The sequence below is a fragment of the Rhinolophus ferrumequinum genome, chromosome 24 (genome assembly GCF_004115265.2).
Source record: "Rhinolophus ferrumequinum isolate MPI-CBG mRhiFer1 chromosome 24, mRhiFer1_v1.p, whole genome shotgun sequence".
In the NCBI taxonomy this organism is placed as follows: Eukaryota; Metazoa; Chordata; class Mammalia; order Chiroptera; family Rhinolophidae; genus Rhinolophus; species Rhinolophus ferrumequinum.
In genome coordinates this window covers 24,145,914-24,166,694 of record NC_046307.1, presented here as the reverse complement: position 1 = coordinate 24,166,694, position 20,781 = coordinate 24,145,914, and the positions used below count along the sequence as shown (strand labels likewise).

The following is a 20,781-nucleotide window of genomic DNA, read 5'->3' as shown; positions in this document are numbered from 1 at the left end:
CTTGTAAACTCAACTGCAAAATCATAATTGCAAACGCAATGAGCAAGGAACTTATCTTAAACCTTTTTCACATCTTCCCTAGTCCTGACCCTGATGGATGGCCATTCAGTACAGGTTAAATAAAGGTGTAAAATCTTGAAAAGAACAGTTTCTTGAGGGGAAAAAGTAGGAGTGGGAGGAGATGGTGAAGGTGGGCTTGAAGTAAGGACGGCAGATATAGGCATGGCCGAGCCTGATTCTTCCGTTGAGCCCATCTGGCCAGCCATTCAGAAACAGCGCTTTGCTCTCTGAGCCCAGCTCAGCTAGAATCGACTCTCTGCACGTTCCTTAAAACTGTGTAAGATGTGGGTGCCATCTCCAAGGCTAAGTGGACGCAGTGTGGAAAAATCTTGCTTGAGGAGCGTCAGCAGATACAGACTCCCAGGGCTTAGTGCTTCAGGATTGCTTGAAAACGAGGCTGAGAAAACGTATGATCAATTTCCTGTAAGTGTGATTCGTGAGGGTTATTTGGAGGCAATCAACAAGTCACTCTGCAAGGCTTGTTCTCAGGCACAGCTCTAAATTTGTTTAATGAGAGTTTTTCTGGAGGCCCTTGGAACGTGATCTTCTATTATGGAGATAATCAGCACAACCTGCTCATCCCTTAATGCGAGCAACTGAAACCAGAGCGTAACAGCTCAGATAAAACCATCGTGTTGTCACAACGGAGCCCATTAACTGGGTAGAAACTGCATCCTGAGGTCATAAATAGTTATTAGCCAGTTAATGACAAGTGCAGTCAAATCATTCCATTTACATCTGATGAATAGGAATGAGGCCTTCTTTGGCTTGTGAGCACTCAGACTATTTACTATAGTGTTTTAGTATCCTGGGAGAGAGCATTTCCAAAATTAAAAAGGCCAATCATTTCCCCTAATTTGAAGAAACACAGTAAATGGATATCAGTAAAAAATTATGTCAGTTGTCCTAGCCTCGTCTACTTTACATTAATCCCTATCATCTGTGTATTCCTAAGTGCTTGTGTCTCATTAGAGATGGGATTGAGACTAGAACCAGTCTCCTGAATATGCAGCTGTATGACTCTGAGTGGGTCATTTAACACTTCCAAGCTTCCATTTTCTCCCTCTACATGAGGAGTTTGCACTAGCCCGTCTCCAAGCTCTTTCTTACAGAGCTTCCAAGCTATGGCACCACGACTTGATTCTGAATGACCATAACAAATTAGCAGTCTTTGTATGTTCTCTCCTGTGCTATTTTTTTTTAAACAAATATTCCATGTATGGGCCTATTTTCCTAAATGGTCCCTGAAATTAAGAAATGTAAACTACTGGTTAAGTCTAGCAATAGACCTTGTCCTCCGGTGATAGACACAAATTAATCCACAATATATTGCTTTTGGTTGATTTAACACCGAAGGATATGTACTTTGAGCCTGTTTTCCAGTTTGTTGAATGAAGGGCTTCTGCTTTAATTGGAGCTCTTTGGACTAGGACATAATATTTGTTCAGGCAGGCTTCCTGATAAGTATAGAAAACAAAATGTGATCCACAAATGTCATTGAAAGGTATATATGTTCAGAGAAGCCTTCTTTTTAGAAAGAAATTATTTCTGAAAACATTAGCTTTAGGAATTGAAGATTAAACATTATGTGAATAGTAAACTTACACTTGCAAATTCTCTTCCTTCATCAATAGGTATTTGTCCAGACTTGCACTTGTGTGCATAGGCTGTGTGGGTGGGTATATAAGAGATGTGTGACTCTGGGATAAAGTTTTACATGTATATTATAACTAAGAGACATTTATTAAGGCCTGTTTATCACTATGTATCCAGCCCCAATAAGTTACAGGTGACATAAGATGCAATAAAAAGAGGATGACAGTATAATCGTTGTCCTCAGGATTTGAGGTTTAGTGGAGATTACAAGACTAAATTAATAATTAGAGAAGAATGGAAGTGTATGTAACCCATACTTGTTTGTTAGATTCAGACAATAAGTGCTACTGGGGTTACCTGAACAGGTGGAAGAGCTGGGAAGGCTTCCTTGGCATCAGGGGACCTTAACGGAGGCATGACACTTGGAAAGGTGAGGAGGGGAAGGGCATACAGAAGCAGGAGAGCTTCTTTCTTTAAAGATACTTTCACTGCTTTAAAGAAATGCCTCCTTACAAAAACAGCTATAATGACAATCATTTCCCCAATTGACTTCCTGTTCTACTCTCTGGAATGAAAAGAAACAGGATTCGATTGACGGTGCCAGTTCTCATGGCCTGCTCAGTTCAAACTACCACAATTGGAAGGGGCCAATTGTCCCATCTCACTCAAAATACCAGCAGAGACAGCTCGAGAAGCACTTATACCTACCTCTCCCCTTCTGTCCACTAACCTGCCTCCTTGTCCTTTTCCCAAACTGCCTCTTTCTCTTCCTACTTAGCCTTCTCCCCCCTTATATTCCAACATGTCAGAATCAAAAGGACCTCTCAAGGAGCAGACAGACACAATAGAAGGATTCAGCTGTGCATCACCCAGATCTAAGGGCCACACAAAACACAATAATCCTTTCCGTTCCTCCTTCCTAAGGTTATAACTGCCCCTCAAAGTTGGTGACATCTTCTCCTGGGTATACTGGGAGAGTGGAAGAAGGGCTATGATAAGAGCAGTATTCTTAGTTAATGTAGAAGGATCGCTGTCTTATTACTAACGTTTCTTGACTGGTTACCTGACGTGGAATTATAACCCTATTTCCGTGGTTACCCTTTGCCATCTCTCCAGCCTCCTAAGAAGCTGCCTGCCCCTTTAGCAGCTGCTGAGAGGGGGTATGTGTGACACCCACACAGTTCTGTAATCTTCCAGGGTAGGCGTGAGAAATCCCATGTGTGCATCATGCTTTCCCTGCGGTTAATAAGTCGTAGCTGTACTAGGTAAGGACAGCTTCACATCATAGCTGAAGACCACGGTTAAGCTTGGAGATGGAAACGTAGCCATGTTGTAATCTGTCTGAGCTTCACTGCGCTAAACAGGGACATGTCAGTACCCACCGCACAGGGTGGGTGTCTGTGATGATAATGCAGGAAAAGCGTTGTGCAGAGCGCCTGGCATGTAGACCTCACTACGGGCTAGCTGCTCCCGTTAGCGATGGAGGGCGTCGGCATTGTGCAGGAAAATGCCAGCAACACGGGATTTGGGATCGCAAAATCCCCTGCTTGGAGTCTAAGCCTTGTCAGTTACTGCATGAAACTGGGTGAGCGACTATCGACTATATGAAACAATTTTTTAACAACTGGAAATGGTATCAGAAGAATATTTCCTTTGTGTGTCACCTTGTAGTTCTGTTTAGAACCTGAAATGAAATAATGAGCCTGAATGTGCTCTGTAAACTCTGAAGTACTCTGAAATTGTACTTGCTTTGTCTTCAATCATACACGCTCCTAGGCCTGGCCCCACACAGCTTCGGCTACTTCCTATGCCTCCTTTCTGGAAGACGGCTGCTGCCCAGGGACCCAGGAGCTTCGCTGTGAAATGATTGATTAAAAGTGCCCAGTCGTGCTCGTTTCGGCAGCTCAGTGATTTGTTTGGCAGACCACATGCAGCATTGTATTTGGAGAGCCTGGAAATCTAATCAGATTTTCTGACTCGCGAGACAGAGCAGCTCCAAGTATGATTTTTCTGAGCATCTCTGGAGCGCCTGATGGGCCAGTGGTGAGATGGTGTCAGAAGCAGGTGGGGTGGTCAGGGGGTGCAGAGGAGAGAGCGATGAATGGGAAAGCCAGGAAACCAGGGCCTGGGCGTGGCCTGGGGACTGCTTGCTTTTACAGTTTCCTGGGCTTTGTGATGCTGAACTCTGAAAAGGGACTCATTTTGGAGGGATGGTCAACAGTCCACCCAGTCAGTAAGACAGAATAGAATTTAAATCCTTTTATATAATAAGGATGGGGGAGTTCAAAGGAGGTATACATTTCAGCAGGTACTTTAATTCATTGCCAAACTTGCTGCTTCCTGCCACCTTAGTAAGTGGAGAGCTGGTTATCAGCTCAAAGAAGAAGGAAGGGGGTCAACAAATGTAAACTGCTTTGTCAGTTGTCTGATTTGCAGGATCAGCTGCCCCAGCGGGATAGCACATTTCCTTCCATATTAGCTCATGTGTGAAGATAAATGTCCTAAGCTTGGCCTGCACCCCATGGATACTTTCAAATCAGTGGCTGCTATCGGGCTCAAATTTGTATCACAAGAAAGAGTACCTTCCGAGACCAAAGCTTTCTGTTTCTAAACTTTCTGGTTTTTAAGAACAGCAGTTGCCTTCAAAGGCGGTGTTGTGGTGTGGTTTGGCAGGATGAGATGGCTCATTTTACAGCTAACCCACTTATAACCCCGAAGGGGCCGTGCCATTCTGAGGGTTGGTAAGTTCCATTTCATTACGTCATGTCACTTAGAGGCCAGGAGTTCTCCTGAGGTATTCAGGAGCCACGATAAAGTGGAAAGAGAACAGACAGAGGTCAAATAGGATAGGAACCCCCTGAGTCCAGCTGACCCCTGCCCCTCTTGCCATCACAGCAGTTCAACTTTCATTTGTTCGCTGTATGGTGGTCTCTCACAAGGTTGTCTGTAAAAAAAAGATTCTGCTCAAGGGGCTTGAATGAGTTAATTTCTTTTTTTACATTGATGCTAATGTTCTTTGATACTCCTTCTTTCTTGGTAACATCTACTGTGCTTTCTGTGTTTTGGCTGGGTCTAGCTCAATCCTAGGAGAACCATGGCAGAGTGAAAGGGACACTTCAGAGGGAGCCAGGAGACCTGGCCAGTGGCCCCTGTTCCTGCCCTCTGTTATCATGGGACCTTGAAGGAATCCCTTTCTCCACTTGACTCTCCCCCAGTGATCTCCAGGTGTCAGTCTTCTGTGGCTGTTTCAGGTGTAGTGCTGCAACATTAGTTTATGTGTAATTTCTAGTACCTACTGTAAAACTATTCATCTCTGAAAAGTTATACTTTTCTGGTAGTCTCCCACCACTCAGGGTGTGAGCAGTGGTTTTTAAAACATTTTTGTTTTATTTCTTCGTAGCAGGGACTATTTGTTTAATGGAACATTCCGTGGAAGTCTTTATCTCTAACACAAAATGGTGAAGCCATTGAGTTTGGAAGGAGGGTTGGAGGAGCCCAAGTCCCGCCTACTCTTTCTTCCCTTCGAATTCCCACAGTGATCCATGCGGCATCCTTGTGGGGAACCTGGGGAACCTGGAACATGCTTTGGGAAAAGCTGGTGGATGGTTTCTAGGCTCATTTCTAATTCTGAAGCTCTATGAATTTCTGAGGCAGTTCTCTGGGATCAGCCACGCACAATGCCGTAAGAATGTCTACATTAATTAAGATCTTATGGAAGGTCTATCATATGTTACGTTTTTCCAGATGGTCCTTTAAGAGGGACAAGAGCTGTTCATCTGGGAATGTCTAAATTTCTCCTTATTTTTGGAGGATGGTTTTGATACAGGTTAGTTAGCATGTCCCTAGGTAGACAGCAAGGTCCCCAGTGGAATAAACAAAGACAGCTATATCCTAAAACTTCTGGTTTTGAAATCACTCCTTCGCTCCAGGATATAATGTAACAAGGCCTTGAGGTTAATCATAAAATTCCTTTTGGCCTGACAAATGGAGCCGACCTGATAGATAAAGAGTGGGTTACTTTGCTAATTCCTTTAGGATGGGCAAGCAGAACAAACCTGGTAGACGAATTTCATTAGAAGGCGCCAGTTCCCTTCAAACAGTTCCCTTCTCCAAACAGCTCCCCTTCCCCAAGCAGGAAGGTATAAAAGTAGGAGCTTTTGCCTCAGTCATGGGACACCCCCCCCACCCGTTCAGGACCCCCTCCCACTCGGGAGCTGCAACCTCTTCTCCTGCCTCTAATAAACTATCCTCTTTTTAAAACTTTTTGCCTCTCCCCGGTCCGTGTTTCCATTCTTCGGCTTCACAAGACACGATCCCGGCCCGCACTCAGAAACTGCCGGCAGATCCAACGTCACCTACATCAGTTTCGCTGGATATAGAATTCTTTTTCTTTTTCCACTTTGATTATGTCACTTCACTACCGTCTGGTCTCTATGGTTTCTAATGACAAATCAGCCCGTGATTCTTACTGAAGATCCTTTCTGCATGATCAGTTTCTTATATCTTGCTCCTTTTAAGAGTCTGTCTGCGATTTTTGACAATTTGGTTATTATATGTCTGAGTTTATCCTTCTTGGAGTTTATTGAACTTCTTAGCTATACTTTTAGGCATTATTTCTTCAGATGGATCCAATATCTGTGCTTCCTCAAGGACAGTCTTGTTGAACATTCTTTCTTCAACATAGTATATGTGCTGTAGTTTTTTGTATCTCTGTATGTCGCGTGCTTTTTTTCTTTCAAATTGGACATTTTAAGTAAATGTGGCAGCTCTGGAAATCAGATTTTCCTCTCTCTCCGGGGTTTGTTGTTGTTTATTTGTTTAGTGACTTTTCTCAGTTCATTCTTTATAGCCACTGAAGTCCCTGCTCAATGAAATTAGTTGCCAGCTAATGACTGGATAGAGATTTCCTTAAATTCTTAGAACCGACAAGTCTTCTGGTTGTTGCTGACGAGCTCTGTGTACGTGTTGGGGCTCACCTCTAACATTCTGCCAGCAGCTAACAACCCTGACTTAGCCTTCTGCTTCTCCTGCTTCTGCTAAAATTCACGGCTATCCGGAGATAGGAGCTTAGGGCCTTCTCTGGTGTTGCAGTATGTATGTAGCCCTGAGCATGTGCACATGTATGGCTTTCTAGATTCTGTGGAATATGAACGTCAGTACTTTTCAAAGCCTCCTTTGGATATTTCATTCCCCAGATTTCCTTTTAAACTTTTTGGTTAGTCTATTGTTGGCCCCAACTCTTACCCACTGCCTCAAACACTGAGCTCCACTTATATCAAATAAAGACAGTCTGCTAGTAGAGTCTCCCAGGAAATCATCAAACAGGTCAAATAATGACAAATTCTCTGATAATGGGATTTTGAAAGAGCTCCAATCTCATTCTGTTCCCTCCAGGGTTGTTAGGCTGCTGGTTTTCACCGTGATTGCAGGCTGTTGGTTTTCAAGGCAAATGCATTACTGGGGAGGGTATACAAGTACTACCGTGTTTCCCTCAAAATAAGACCTCTCCAGAAAATAAGCCCTAGCATGATTTTCCAGGATGACATCCCCTGAACATGAGCCCTTATGCGCCTTTTGGAGCAAACCTTAATATAAGACCCTTATAAGGTCTTATTTTCGGGGAAACACGGTAGGACAAGTTCAAATGCCATAATGCTCACTGTTCTTATCTAGATTCAGTTGTTCTTAAATAAATATTTCTAGGGTTTCTGTAAGACTTTAGTTAATTTCCAGAGTTCTGAAAAAGTTGATTCTGACAATTTATGCTAGTGCCTTGTTGCTTTTATGGAGGAGAGGATTTTCAGACATCCTTACTCTGCCATTTTTGCTGAGGTCCTTTGTCTTTCACTTTTTTTTTTTTTTTTTTTCACTTCTTCTATGGTACCAGTGAAGGTGTGTGCATGATAATATAAAATGGACTCTCCTTTACTAAGAGAGCAGGGACTTTAGATCACTGTGGGATCAACAGAATGATGACGTCAGTTTACAAAATGAAATGAGCTAGAGTTATAGCGGAGATGGTGGTTTGCAAATGAAATGTTTGAAAATGAGATTATGGAGAAGTTGTAGTTATTGCTACTCATAAAGTCTAGGGAATGAGAAGGAACAATTTGGAAATTAAAAGGCCACGGGTAGGTGAAAAATCCCCTCTGGTGAATTTTTATTTCACTAAAAAGTAATCCAGGAGAAAGGTTAAAAGGAAAGTGAACCAAAAAATTTTTAAGATGTGTACGGGTAGCAGCACGGAGTCATCTAACAAATGAATTAAGGAGGGGGTAAAATGTATTTGAGCACAATAATATGTAAGATTCAGTAGGAGATCTGGAAGTAACAGTGGAGAGCAAGGATACTTTCCCAACCTCAGGCCCCTTGCATGAGAGATGTGGGGGAGAGGAAACCAGCCAATGAGAAGGCTTCGAGGGAGCAGTGTCTTCAGGGGCCATCCAGGTTTCTACTAGAGTAAGAAGGTGATGAACATTTCTTTAAAATTTGTTTTTTATTACATTTAATTAAATTAGTTGACATCACAATATTACATTCCTTCTGGTACACAACATAGTTACTAGATGTTTGCATAACTTACGACGTTATCACCCCATGAAGTCCCCATCTGATACTGTACACTGTTATTGTAATATTATTGAGTATAGAACTGCCAAGTTGTACTTCTTGATCCGTTCACCTTTTCACCCATCCTCCCAGCCTCCCTCCCATCTGGCAAACATCAATGTGTTCTCTGTATCTGTGTGTTTTATTTATTTTCTTTTTTAGATTCCATATACAAGTGAAATCATATACTTGTCTTTCTGACTTATTTCCCTTAGCATAACATCCTCTAGGTCCATCCATATTGTCGCAAGTGGCAAGATTTTCTTCTTTTTGTTATAGCTAAGTAATATTCCATTGTATATATGTACCGCTTCTCTCTTATCTACTTGTGTTTGAGGACACTTAGGATGTCCCTAGCATCTTTTGAGCTGCTGCCCCTGTGCTAAAGCCCAGAGACAGTGAGCCTGTGTGCTGGAACTTTAAGAGGACGTCTATCTCTCCAGCAGCCCTCCGTCTCTGATGCAATCTTTGCTGGTTTTTACAGCCAGCTTCTTTGAAGATGCCTCTTTCCAGCACTGGTTCCCTGAGCTGAGGAGCCCCGTGTGGGGACCTCTGCAGCTCAGATATCCCTCATGATTCTTAATCCACATCGTGGGTGTGGTAACTACCCGGTCTGCTTCTGCCTCACCTACCAGTCGTGTCTTCTTTATATCTTTAGTTGTAGGACTTCTGTTAAGCGAGTCTTCAAGTGTTTCTCAGTGATGGTTGTTCTATAATTTAGTTGCAATTTTGATGTGGTAGTGGGAGGAGGTGAACACAGCATTTACCTATTCTGCCATCTTGACGGGAAGTCAACATTTCTTGAAGACATTGAAGGTACGGTGAGTCTGTGGGAGAAGCCGAAAGGACACAGTTGGATGGTGGCAGGATATGAGGAAGGGGTAGGCAGAGCTGGGATTACTAGGGTCTGGAGAGAAATGGGTTACCAAGGACTCCTGGGCCTCCCTTTGCATATATATTTTTATTCCCTTGTCTTGATGACAACAAGTCCTGATGACAACATCTTTAGTGACCATCACACAGCCACGAGCTCTCCTCTCTCTAAACTGTCTTTACAATCAGTACTTCTTTTTGTGTGTTCTCTGAATATAAGACCAGATTTCTTCAACTACATCCCAAACTCCTGAAGTACAGAGGGCAGCCTTAACTAAGCAATTTCTTACACTTATTTACGCCTCACCACCAGGTCCAGGAGGTCTCAAACCCCTTCTGCTATAACACATACAACACATGTTGTTCCAGTAAGGGACAGTTTCCCATGGGTACCCCCAGGTCTTGATGAAACCTCAAAAATTGATATAAAGATATGATCACACCTTCTAATTGGCACAGTTATTAATTACACACTGGTAATCATTCCCCACCTAAGGTGGTTGTGGCATGAAGGGTGATTCTCAACATCCTAGCTGTAACTCCATTCCTTTCTTTTCCTATTTAGAAAGCATAACACAGTAACAGTGGCATAATCTCTGTGATAACTTTACCTCCATGCTAATGTTTATATCATTTTGAAATTTCAGTACTTTATTATGAGGGAAAATTATTCAAGCGCCCATCTCACGATTGTTTGAAAACATGAGTGTCATAACCGCACACTGAGAGCTATTGGACTTGAAAATTTTACAGGCTAGATTTGCATTTGGTACATGCTCTGGTTGTTATGAGTAACCTACGTCTTTAGGTAGTCAATTGAATGCATGTCTTTGTACCTCAGGAGTATTCCATGAAAGATCCCTTTTTTTTTTTTTTTGCTTCTATTACAGTAGCTATGCAAATTGATCAGGTTTGTATTCTGGTTTCACCACTTCATAACTGTATGATAGTTCTGCAAGTTAACTTCTCTGTCCTCAGTTTCCACATCTTTTAAAATGAGCCTAATAACAACACATACATCATAGGTTTATTGTGAGGATTAAGTGAGGTAATCCACGTAAAGTGCTTAGAACAGTGCCTAGTCCTGTGTGAGTACTCAATAAATGTTGCTGCTATAGTACACTCACAGGTCATTTTATGATATAGATGTTGTCTCCAGATAATGTCAGTAAGATGTATTTCATTGACTATAGCATACATTTTAAGTTGCTTTATCTGAAAGGGTTATCAGAGTCTTTCTTAGTATCTTGTTGACCTCTTTTCCCCCAGCATTATTGAGATATAATTGTAAATCTTCATGTTACACAATGTTATATGTCATGTGATGATTTGATACACATCTATGAATGTTTACCACAAAAAGGTTACTTAACACATCCTTTACCTCTATTACCACGTTGTTTTGTGATGTTGAGAACATTGAAGCTCCACTGTCACAGTAACTTTGCAGTGTACATCAGATCCCCAGAACTCATTCATCTAATAACTGAAAATGTCTACCCTTTGACCAACATCTTCGATGTCTCTTGATGAACGTAAGTGTGACTCTTATCTTTATCCTCTAAACCATTGCTGTTATTACTACCACTTGTTCGGTGCTGATCTAAGCCCTTTGTGTATATTAACTTACTGAGTCACCCTCTCAGGTAGTAATATTATTAATGTCATTGTGCAGATGAGGAAAACAAATAAGACACAAGGTAGAATCCATAACCTAGTCTTCTGGCTTCAGGACTGCACAGACAACCCCTACACTCTACTGCATCTCCCAAGGAAACAGAAACACTATAACCAGTGGGGTTACAGCTACAGTTCCTAATACTGAACCAGGCAGCACACCACCAACCCACTTGGAAGATGAATCTAGAACTGGGATGGCATTTCTACTGCTCTCTGGGTAAGAACTAAGACTTGTCCATCCATCCATTCAACAAACAGTCACTTAGCAATGTTTCCAGCACTGTTCTAAGCTCTGGGATGTAGCAGTAAAGGAAATAGACAAACCAGTTTTCAAGGAGTTTGCATCCTATACTACCTAGTTGAGGGGAACAGACACAACAGAAAATGCATGTCAATTATGTATTAAAGGGTAATAAAGGATATGGAGAAAATAATGCAGGGAAGGGGACTAGATAACGTGTATGTATGTAGGGGAGGTCATTTTAAAGTACTTAGTGAAGGTGCCATTTAAGCCAAGACCTGAAAGAAGAAATGGGAGCACACCATACAGTTATCTGGAGAAAGAGCATTTTAACCAAAGGAGGCCCAGCAAGGACACTATTATGTCTCAATCAGAGTAATTCAGAGATAAGACCAGAGATTTGCAGGGGAAATGTTACATGATCTGACTGACAAATTTAAAGTATTTATATGGCTGATGTGTCGAAACGAGGATGGAGGTGGCTAAGGGTGAAAGCAGGGAGGCATCTAGGAGGCAACTACAGTATTTTAGGTAAAATCTGAGACTGATATGGCTAGCAGGTGTATCAGTGCTGGTGGTGAGTACTAATAAGAGTATAGATATATGCTGAAGATGGAGCCAATAGAATTAATTGAAAGAGTAGATGTGGAATATAAGACTAATAGAGGAGTCAAAGATGACTTCATGGTTTTGGCTTGAGCAAATGAAAGGATGGATGTGCCATGAGCTAAGATGTGGATAATGATAGATGGATCAGGTTTGGCAAAGAATTGGGAGGTGTCACTAGGTAAGTTTGAGATGGCTATTAGACATTCAAATAAGGAGATATATATATATATATATATATATATATATATATATATATATATATATATATATGGAAGGATTCATGTTGTAGGTACAAATTCTAGAGTCATCTGCAGACAGGAGTGAGTATAGACAGAAAAGAGAAGTTATCCTAGGAATAGTTCTGTGTATTACTTCATAAAAATTTCAGGGAGATGAAGAGAAACCAGCAAAGGATAATGTGAAGAAATGGACAGTGAATAAGGAAGAAAACCAGGAGAGTGTGTATTTTTGGCAGCCCAATGTAGAAAATGTTGCAAAAGGGAGTAATCAGTGTCATATGCTACAAGCTACAAGGTACAGGTGACCATTAGAGGAACAGTGTCCCGAGTGATGGGACAAAAGCCTAAGGAAAAGGGGTTGAGGAGAGCATTGGAAACAATAAGTATAAACAAGTCTCCTAAGTAGTTTTGTCATAAAGGAGAGCAGAGAAATGGGGGGATAACTGGAAGGGAAAATTAAGTCAACAGGTTCTTTAAAATGGGAGAAACTTCTGCATTGTCCATGCTGATGGGAAAGATCCAATAGGGAAAGGGAGACCAATGATTCAGGAGAGAGTGGGGAAGATTTGCTGGAGCTTTGTCTTAATAGGCAAGAGGGGAAGGGATCCGGTGTGCTGGTGAAGGTGTTGGTTTTCGGTGGAAGTACAGAAGGCTCATTTCAGGGAAGGAGCTCCGGCTCTGAGAGGACCTTCTGGCACTAACTCTCAGCCCAGATATGCGCTCACTGGATATCTTTGAGTAAGTTATTTAACCTCTCTAAACCTCTGTGGTGCTTGAAAACTACTCAGCACAGGGCTCCATTAGCATTATTGATATAAGGCAAAACACAGCCTAACAATTTGCTAACAACAAAAGAGAAACTTTAAGCAGACTTCCCGGATTAACTGGCTACAGCATGCTTTTCTAAAATTTGAAATACCAGGCCTCCCTCTGCCATAGTTTCCAGTGGCACACTCAGATTTGTGTATTTTGCACACGCTTTGCCTCAGACATGACATGGACTGCTCAGAAAGGTAATTATCCCAGGAAACTAAGCTACGTGAAAAGATAAACTGCTTAGGGGATTAAAATTGCATATTTTACCTAACCCGGTGGCACAAACTCCTCGTTCTGCTTGATGTGCGTCTCATAAATCTCTCCAGGACATCGACTGGCCCCGCTTTTGAGCTCTTCCATCATCATCATCTTTACTCTGGTGGTGGTGAAACAGACTCAAAAGCATCTCCTCTGGCACCGCTGTTCCCTGTCTCATGGCACCCGCCTCTCACAAAGACACAGGGGTTGTGACAATTTAATAGAGTGGAAAAATAATTGAGAGAGAAAACCAACAATTCTCCCCTCCCTCTGGGGAAAAGGATGGCGGTTTCAGTAAGGGCTCTGAGGCTTCGGAGCAGTTGGCGGTTTTATTAAGGCCTTTCTTTCTGGCAACGTTTTTGTACCAATATTAACAAAAGAGGCAAGTAGCTTCCTGAGCTAAGTCAGAACCATTTGCCACTGGAGCAGCCTTTCAAGCTTGGTCGAAAATGTAATGTTGCTGCCTCTACACTGCCCTGGCAGTTGTGCAGTAGAAATGGGAGACTCATTTGGGGAGCAGTGTGCTGATTAGATTGTCTAGATGGTTGTCAGACAAAATAGGAGGAAATGGGATTAAGTAGAGCAAGAAAGAGTGAAGGTAGAAAGGAAGAAGAATGGATGTAACTGAGTCAGCCACAGAAGGTCTAAAGTCTGTCCCCAGAGAGCCTTACTAAGACGCTATGCACTCCCCAGTTCCAGAATGAGCAGATTAAGACATAGCTCTCCTCCTGAAGGCTGGAAATGGACAGGGACTTGGGCAAACGTCCCTATCAGTTCTGGGATTCCCTCGTCTACCGCTCTGACGCTGAAGGCATTTCCCTTCCACAAGCCCATGGGCCAACCCTCACTGTAGTATAAGCATTAACAACATCTAAAGGATAGCCCTCAAGATTTCACATTTTTACCCTTTGCTTCACTCTCTCTATCAAATTGAGATTGTTCTATTTCCTTGCCTTCGTGTTTCTTATTTCTTTGCAGCACCTACAATGACTGGCATATAGTAGGTATTTGGCTGAGTGCTGAAGTCTTGACACAAACTCAGTAATTTTGTGTAAAAGCCCAAAAGTCCATTATGAGTTCCCATGTCAGTTCCCTGCTATCTAGACTGGAAATTTCCACGACTCTGGTCTCCAGGAGTACAGAGTGCCTATTCCCCCTATATTCAGAAGAAAGCCTTGCACATCACAGGTACTGAGTACCGACTGACGAGCTCAATTCTATAAATGTCCTGGAGAGACGAGAGGGTACAGAGGAGGAGGAATCCAGAAAAGAAGTCTCGTTAGATGAGAGCATGTCTTCTGGTCAATGTGCTTGCCTTGCAAGCATGTAACCAGCTTTGTCTGTAAGACCCAACCCTGCATGTTTGCAGAGCACTTCCTCACCGTCAGCCTCTCACTTACATTAGCTCTGACTCATACTTCAACACTTCCATATGTTCCTCACTGAGCTCCATAAAACAGACTGACAGACTCGTGTGGCATGGAAAAGGGGGCATCCAAGATCACTGCAGGTGTGAAAGCTGACTGGAGAGGGACGATATAGGGACCTGGGGTATAGGTACTAGAAATGGCATTCTTTGCACTGCCAGGTAAGCTGCAGTTGTCATTTGGGAAAGGCAATTGTTTTGTTCTGCTCTAGAAGCAAGAGTTAAGGGGTGAAATTTAAAAGAACATAAATCTACAGAAACTGAAGATTTCTTTGTAATGTAGTGAACTCTTCCAAGGAATTGTTCAAGCAAGGTCTAGGTGACAGTCATGAATGTTAAAGAAAGGAGTTCCGAGTTGGGGGAGTGATCAGCTAAGATCTTTATGATTTCTTTCAACTGGAAAAGGCAAGTGTTCAAGATATATATATATATATATATATATATATATATATATATATTCAAGATATATATATATATATATTCAAGATATATATATATATATATACAGAAATCTATGATAAATTATTAGAAATATAATAGTTAAGTTCTTAGTGTGGGTCACGCATTATGCTCGCTCTTTATGTTAATTATCATCATCATTTTAACAGCCTTATGAGGTAGGCACCATTATTATACCCATTTTAAAGATGAGAAAAATAAGTGTAGGTAACTTCTGCTAGGTCACCTAGTAGGGAAGTATCAGAGCGGAAATGTAAATCTGCATTGTTAACCATAATACTTACTGCTGCTTTCTATGAAAGAAAACTAGTTCCCATGAGCAGTGAAGCTCTTTTAAACTGGAAGACTCAAAAGGATCGTCTGAGAGTGGATGTTTTAGCTGGGGCCTGGAGAGTAGAAGCTAGTTAGCTGTGAAGCGCGGTGGGCATGGGGGTAAGGGGGTGAAAGCCTTCTAGAAACAGAGAATATCACATGACCCTGGAAGAGTAGGTGCCTCCAAAGAGCCAGAAGGAGACAACTGTCTGGGAACAAACTGAGGAATAGAGGAAGGACTTCACGGTGAGGCCCGAGCTCTGGGCTGGGGTCCCGTCACACAGGCGGTGCTTAAGGGCTTTGGATTATCGTCTAGCACAGTGGGCCTGTCTGGGGTGGGAAGGACGGGTGCCATTAGCCAGTTTTATAGAGAAGGGAGAAAGCCCAGCCTAGGCCGTACATTTCCCACCGTCCTTAGAAGGCTGTTACGCGAGTCAAAACAAGATTGAGAAACTCACCATTATTATTGCATGCTGTTGTGATCTGAGGGTTGTTTGTAACTGTGGCATAACCAAGCAAAAACCGAGCGGTACTACAAGTACGTGTTGGAAAAGAGTGATGCAGACTTAAAAGGAACCTGATTTGCAAAGACCCTGAGCGGTAGAGAGCATGATATGTTGCTGAAGTTTCCTAATCAAAGGGAGAGGGTGGCCCAAGAGGAAACTGACGTATGGAACAGACCCTGTAGGACCTTAGACGTTCAGATGTAATCCTAAGAACAATAGAAAGCCAAGGGTCAAGAGATAATGGATGTGAAAGTGTTTTACTTTGCAAGCTGTAAAGTATTAACAGAGATGGTATGTATATACCTTACGTTATATTGTACATTAACAATAAAAGAAACCTTTTAACCCGGAACACTGAAAGTTGCTAGTCATCCTAACTCTTCACTCCTACGGTAAGTTGCCTAACATAAGTAAAAAGATATTCTCCTAAGCAAGCACAACACTGTTACCGCATTAAACAAAGCTAACAATACTTACATCATGTTTGAAATTTTTATCATAACGTTTTATGGGGATAAATAAAAGACTGAGACTTACAGAAAAGAAAGTCCCAAATATAACCAAAAGCCCTACTCATTTGATGAAAAAAACCCCTTTCATTGAACCCAAGCATATCAGAGTTACAAGGGCCCACAGAAATCATGTAATTTTACCCCCCATTCTCGGTGAAGGCCGCGAGCTGATGTTTCTGACCTCTCGCTCAGCCCTTTACCATCGTCTCCATGCACTACAGAGAAGGCTTGAGGATTCTACCTTGTTTTCAGAGGCAACAAGGGCATCAACACAGGTCAAGCTTCACCAAGACTCTGCCTCTCCAGCGAATCCGTGTTTTCATACAGCTCTCTGTCAACATTCTAAAGGGCTTCAGCTGGCCTGGGTAAGGCCCAGGCATCTGTCTTGGCTCTGTACCAAGTGGCTCAACCCAGACGTAATTTAAAGTCCTGCACTTATTCATGAGGCACTGTTTAAAGCCCGTATTTTATCCACGGGCCTGATGGGAATACTGCTTATGACAGTTTAATACAGCTGCAGTATTATAACAATTTATTTTCGGGCACCTGCACCACTACCCTCTTTTCCCACTTCTCTAAATGCCACAGTGAGATATGTTTGTATGAGCCCTCAGAAAGGCCTGTGGTACAGGAGAAAGAAGAAAAACCAACCATTGGTATATTACCTACAAGTTTCAGTAGATGTCAATTTAACATAATAATAAATCAACAACATATATATGTTGGCTTAAGAGCTTCCCTGTCTCCTAATAGCTCAGAGATTATATTCAAAGCAACTTAACTGGAAATGCTAGATCCTCCATCATCTCTCCTCATGGGCCAACACCTGACACTTATGTTGGAAGGTTGTTATTTGAACATCTCCTCCATGTGAATGTCCTATGACGGCATCAAATTCAGGAGGCCATTATTTGGTTTTGAGTGCGATAACTGATTCCACCCTGGCTCCCCTTTGAGTTCAGAACCAGTGGAGAAAAAAAACACAGGAGGATGATGAGGCCAAAACATTTAGCATATTCCTGATAAAGTCGGATAGGACAAGAGGCCCTGGGGCTGATTCCAGAATGGGATCTGTAACCCCCTCATACATCCCAAATTATATTTCACTACCCAGTCTCATGCCAAGTGGCAGAAAGGTTGCAGGCTGCTTCAACAGCTCTCGTGTACTGAGGCTGCCACAGAAGTATCTCATTAAGAACCAGGTGGCCGGTTAGCTCAGTTGGTTAGAGCGCGGTGCTCTTAACAAAAAGGTTGCCAGTTCAGTCCCCATATGGGCCACTGTGAGCTGCACCCTCCACAACTAGATTGAGACAACTACTTGCCTTGGAGCTGATGGGTCCTGGAACGATACACTTAATTTTTTTTAAAGTTAAAGAGAAAAATTCTCAAAATTAAAAAAAAACAAAACAGGCAATTGTGTGTGTGTGTGTGTGTGTGTGTGTGTCCATGTGTGCACAATTTTAACAAAACAAATCAAGAAAGGAAGTGAGCTAAGCATTTTCCAAGTTTCTTTCTCCTATCTCAACAAGAGATGAGATGATTTTTTTTTGAAGGGAGAGAACACGAAGGGAAAGAAGGATAGGAACTTTCTCCCTAACACACACATCCTTAAGTTCCTATTTTAAAAGCCAGCAGGAATGGAAGGAAATGGAGACAATGGTCCTTTCTTACAGCCCCAAATAAAACTCCCAAACATGCCCCACAAACTGGTCCCAATTCACGTACTTGTATTTCCTCTCTTGGCATCACCCCTTTGCCCAGACCTTCAGGCTAGAAATCTGAAAGTTCAACTTCAACCCTCTCCTTCAGCCCAATATGTCCAATGAATTACTGGGCCTTAGAGACTTTTACCTTTAAACTTTTCTCGATGTCTTTCTTCTCTTATAACTCCATCTTACAAAATCACTTGCAGCCTCTCCCATCTGGCTAACTGAATCACTCACCCTCGCATAGCAGTTCAGAGCATGGGCCGTGAATCAAAAGTGCACAGGTTCGGAGCCAGGTTCCATCATTTACCAGCTGGGTGACCTGACCTTAGGAAAGTTATTTAACCTCTCTGAGTCTGTTTCCTTATCTTTAAATGGAGAAAATAATAGTACTAGCCACGTGATTGCAGTGAGGACTAAATGCGATAATGCAAATAGAATCCTTAGAATAGTGCCAGGTACTGTTATCAGTATTTTTAATTACTGTTTTTTGAGTTTAAAAAGGAAGTTTTGGGGCAAGGTGTATAATCCAATTTTGATAAGACAAACCATATGCGCATGCATATTTTGATTATAGATAAAAAGTATAAAATGACAAATACCTGTTAACATTGGTTATCTAAGAGGTACAGCTGTGGGGGGAGGTGGGTGTCATTCACTTTTCTTAACACATCAATGTTCTGTTTGATTTTTTACAATGATCATGCACTTCTTGCCAATTAAAGAAAATCTCCAAAACATTCTAGCATCCATTTATTGTATCTTTGTGTTTTCAGAGTTATCAGATTCTGAGATTTAGAAGTATTAACCCCCTGCTCAAAATCTTTGCCTACAGAATGAAATCCAGAAGAATTAGTAGGTTTATACAAAACCCTTCCTAATCCAGCATCTCAATTTACTCTTTTAATCTCTCCTACTACCACTTCCTACTCCCTTTCAGATCTTCACCTACACTATGTTTTCCTCTCACAATGCAGGACCTCTCTCTCTTTGAGCATTTCCTCATTCTTTATGCCACAACGAAGTGCCATTTTCTCTGCCATAACTGCCTTTCTCTAATTCTAGGCTGTTTGGTGCTCTTTTTCTTCTATTCTGAGAAAAAGTGATACTTTGCTAGTCGTGTACGGCCTCCTGCTGCCTCTTCTCCCACGTTACCGGACCTGTTCCAATTTATGGCTGAGAATGGCACTCTGTGGTTTGGGTGCTACTCTGAATTAGATTCCTGGCCAGTATCGAGTCCAGTGCTATGCACGTTGCTGCTCACAAGACCTTTCCCACTTAGCCGTGTTCCTGTTTGGAGTCCTGCAGAGTAAGTCTGTTATGAATCGTATTGCTGGTCATAGCAAACTGATGACCTGAATAAATCTGACATATGCGTAGTCCATGACTTCAAGGAAATTGTAATCCAATTCTTTTTCTAAATTTGAATATGACTTTGCTTATAAAATATCACCAAACTACATACAATCAACGACCAGTATGGTTGTTGTAGAAAACGGTGTTTTTTTCTGGGCAATCGTGAAGGATAGACGGAGAGAGAGGAGTATGAGTATGTGTTGTGATGAAAAAGACACTATTGCCTTCTTATTTCTAGTCTGTTTTCAATTTTCAATTTTCTTCTTCTACAAATAGAAAGATAATTTTTAAAAATCTATAGCTAAATAGTAAATCCAATTTACCATTCTTTTTTCTTATTAGTGCTGTTTGGGTCCTGTTTAAGAATTCTTTGCCACCTACATACCTCTAGGTCATGAAGCTATTCTCCTATGTATTATTTTCTAGAAACTTGGTTGGTTTATTTATTTTTTTTATAGTTAGATCTGTGGACAATCAAAACTTGATTTTTGTTTATGATTTAAGTGAGGGGATGACCTTTTATTTTTTTAAGGCAAGTGCACTGGCACCATTTATTGACAAGACTATCTTTTCTCCACTATATATCAGTGGCACCTGTTTTATAAATCAGGTGACTATTTACGTATCCATTTGTTTCACGATTCTATACGCTATTCCATTGGTCCATTCATCTATCCCACAAAATATCATTCTTTTACATTTCTGTTGCCAGATATTTAGTCTTTATATCTGGCAGTAAAACCTCTTTGACTATGTCGTTCTACTAAATCAGATTGTCAATTTCCACCAAAAATGTTCCTGTTGTAATATTTATTGGGAATAAACTTACAAAGAAATGATATCTGTAAAATATTAGTCATTTAATTCATGAGGATTTATTACCTTTCCTCATGTAAGTGTTCTTTAATTTCTCTCAGTAATGTTTTGTAGCTTTCTGAGCAGGGGTTTTGTGCATCTTTCATTAGATTTATTCCTAAATAGCTAATATTTTTAGGATTCTAAATTAAATGGTTTCAAAACCTTATATTCTAATTGTTGCTTGTATATAAAAATGCAATTGATTTCATATCATCTACTTTGTTAGATTCACTTCATTCTAATACATTATCTGAATATTATTTTTAATACTTTTCAATTTATATACATGAAGTTTTTTATAATATACATACAAAAGCATGTTATTTAAAAATAGTTTTACTTCTTCTTTTCCAATCCTTATACTTGTTATTTATTTTTCCTGTCTAACTGTACTGGCTAGAAATTTCAGCACATGCTGCAAAGAACTCATAATATCAGATATTTTCATGTGGTTTCCAAACATAGAAAACTTGTTGCCAACAAAGCTAAAGAAGTCTAAGTAAATGAAGAAACATACCGCATTTAAGGGTTGGAAGACTGAATATTGTTAAGATGGCAGTTCTACCCAAATTGATCTATACGTTTTATACAGTTCCTATCAAAATCCCAGGAGGCTTTTGTTTTGTTTTGTTTTTAGTGGAAATTGACAAGTTGACCCTAATAGG

The 20,781-nt window shown here is 41.2% G+C and overlaps 1 long non-coding RNA gene across 2 annotated transcripts in view; it reads right to left on the bottom strand.

Annotated features, from left to right (window-relative positions):
- Nucleotides 1–8,456: 8,456 nt before the first annotated feature.
- Nucleotides 8,457–20,781, bottom strand: part of LOC117016819 (uncharacterized) — a 37,894-nt gene continuing 25,569 nt past the window's right edge. For both annotated transcript variants that reach the window (XR_004421973.1, XR_004421972.1), the window contains one exon: nucleotides 8,457–9,092. This is a non-coding gene — a long non-coding RNA (uncharacterized LOC117016819). The remainder of the gene's footprint in view (nucleotides 9,093–20,781) is intronic.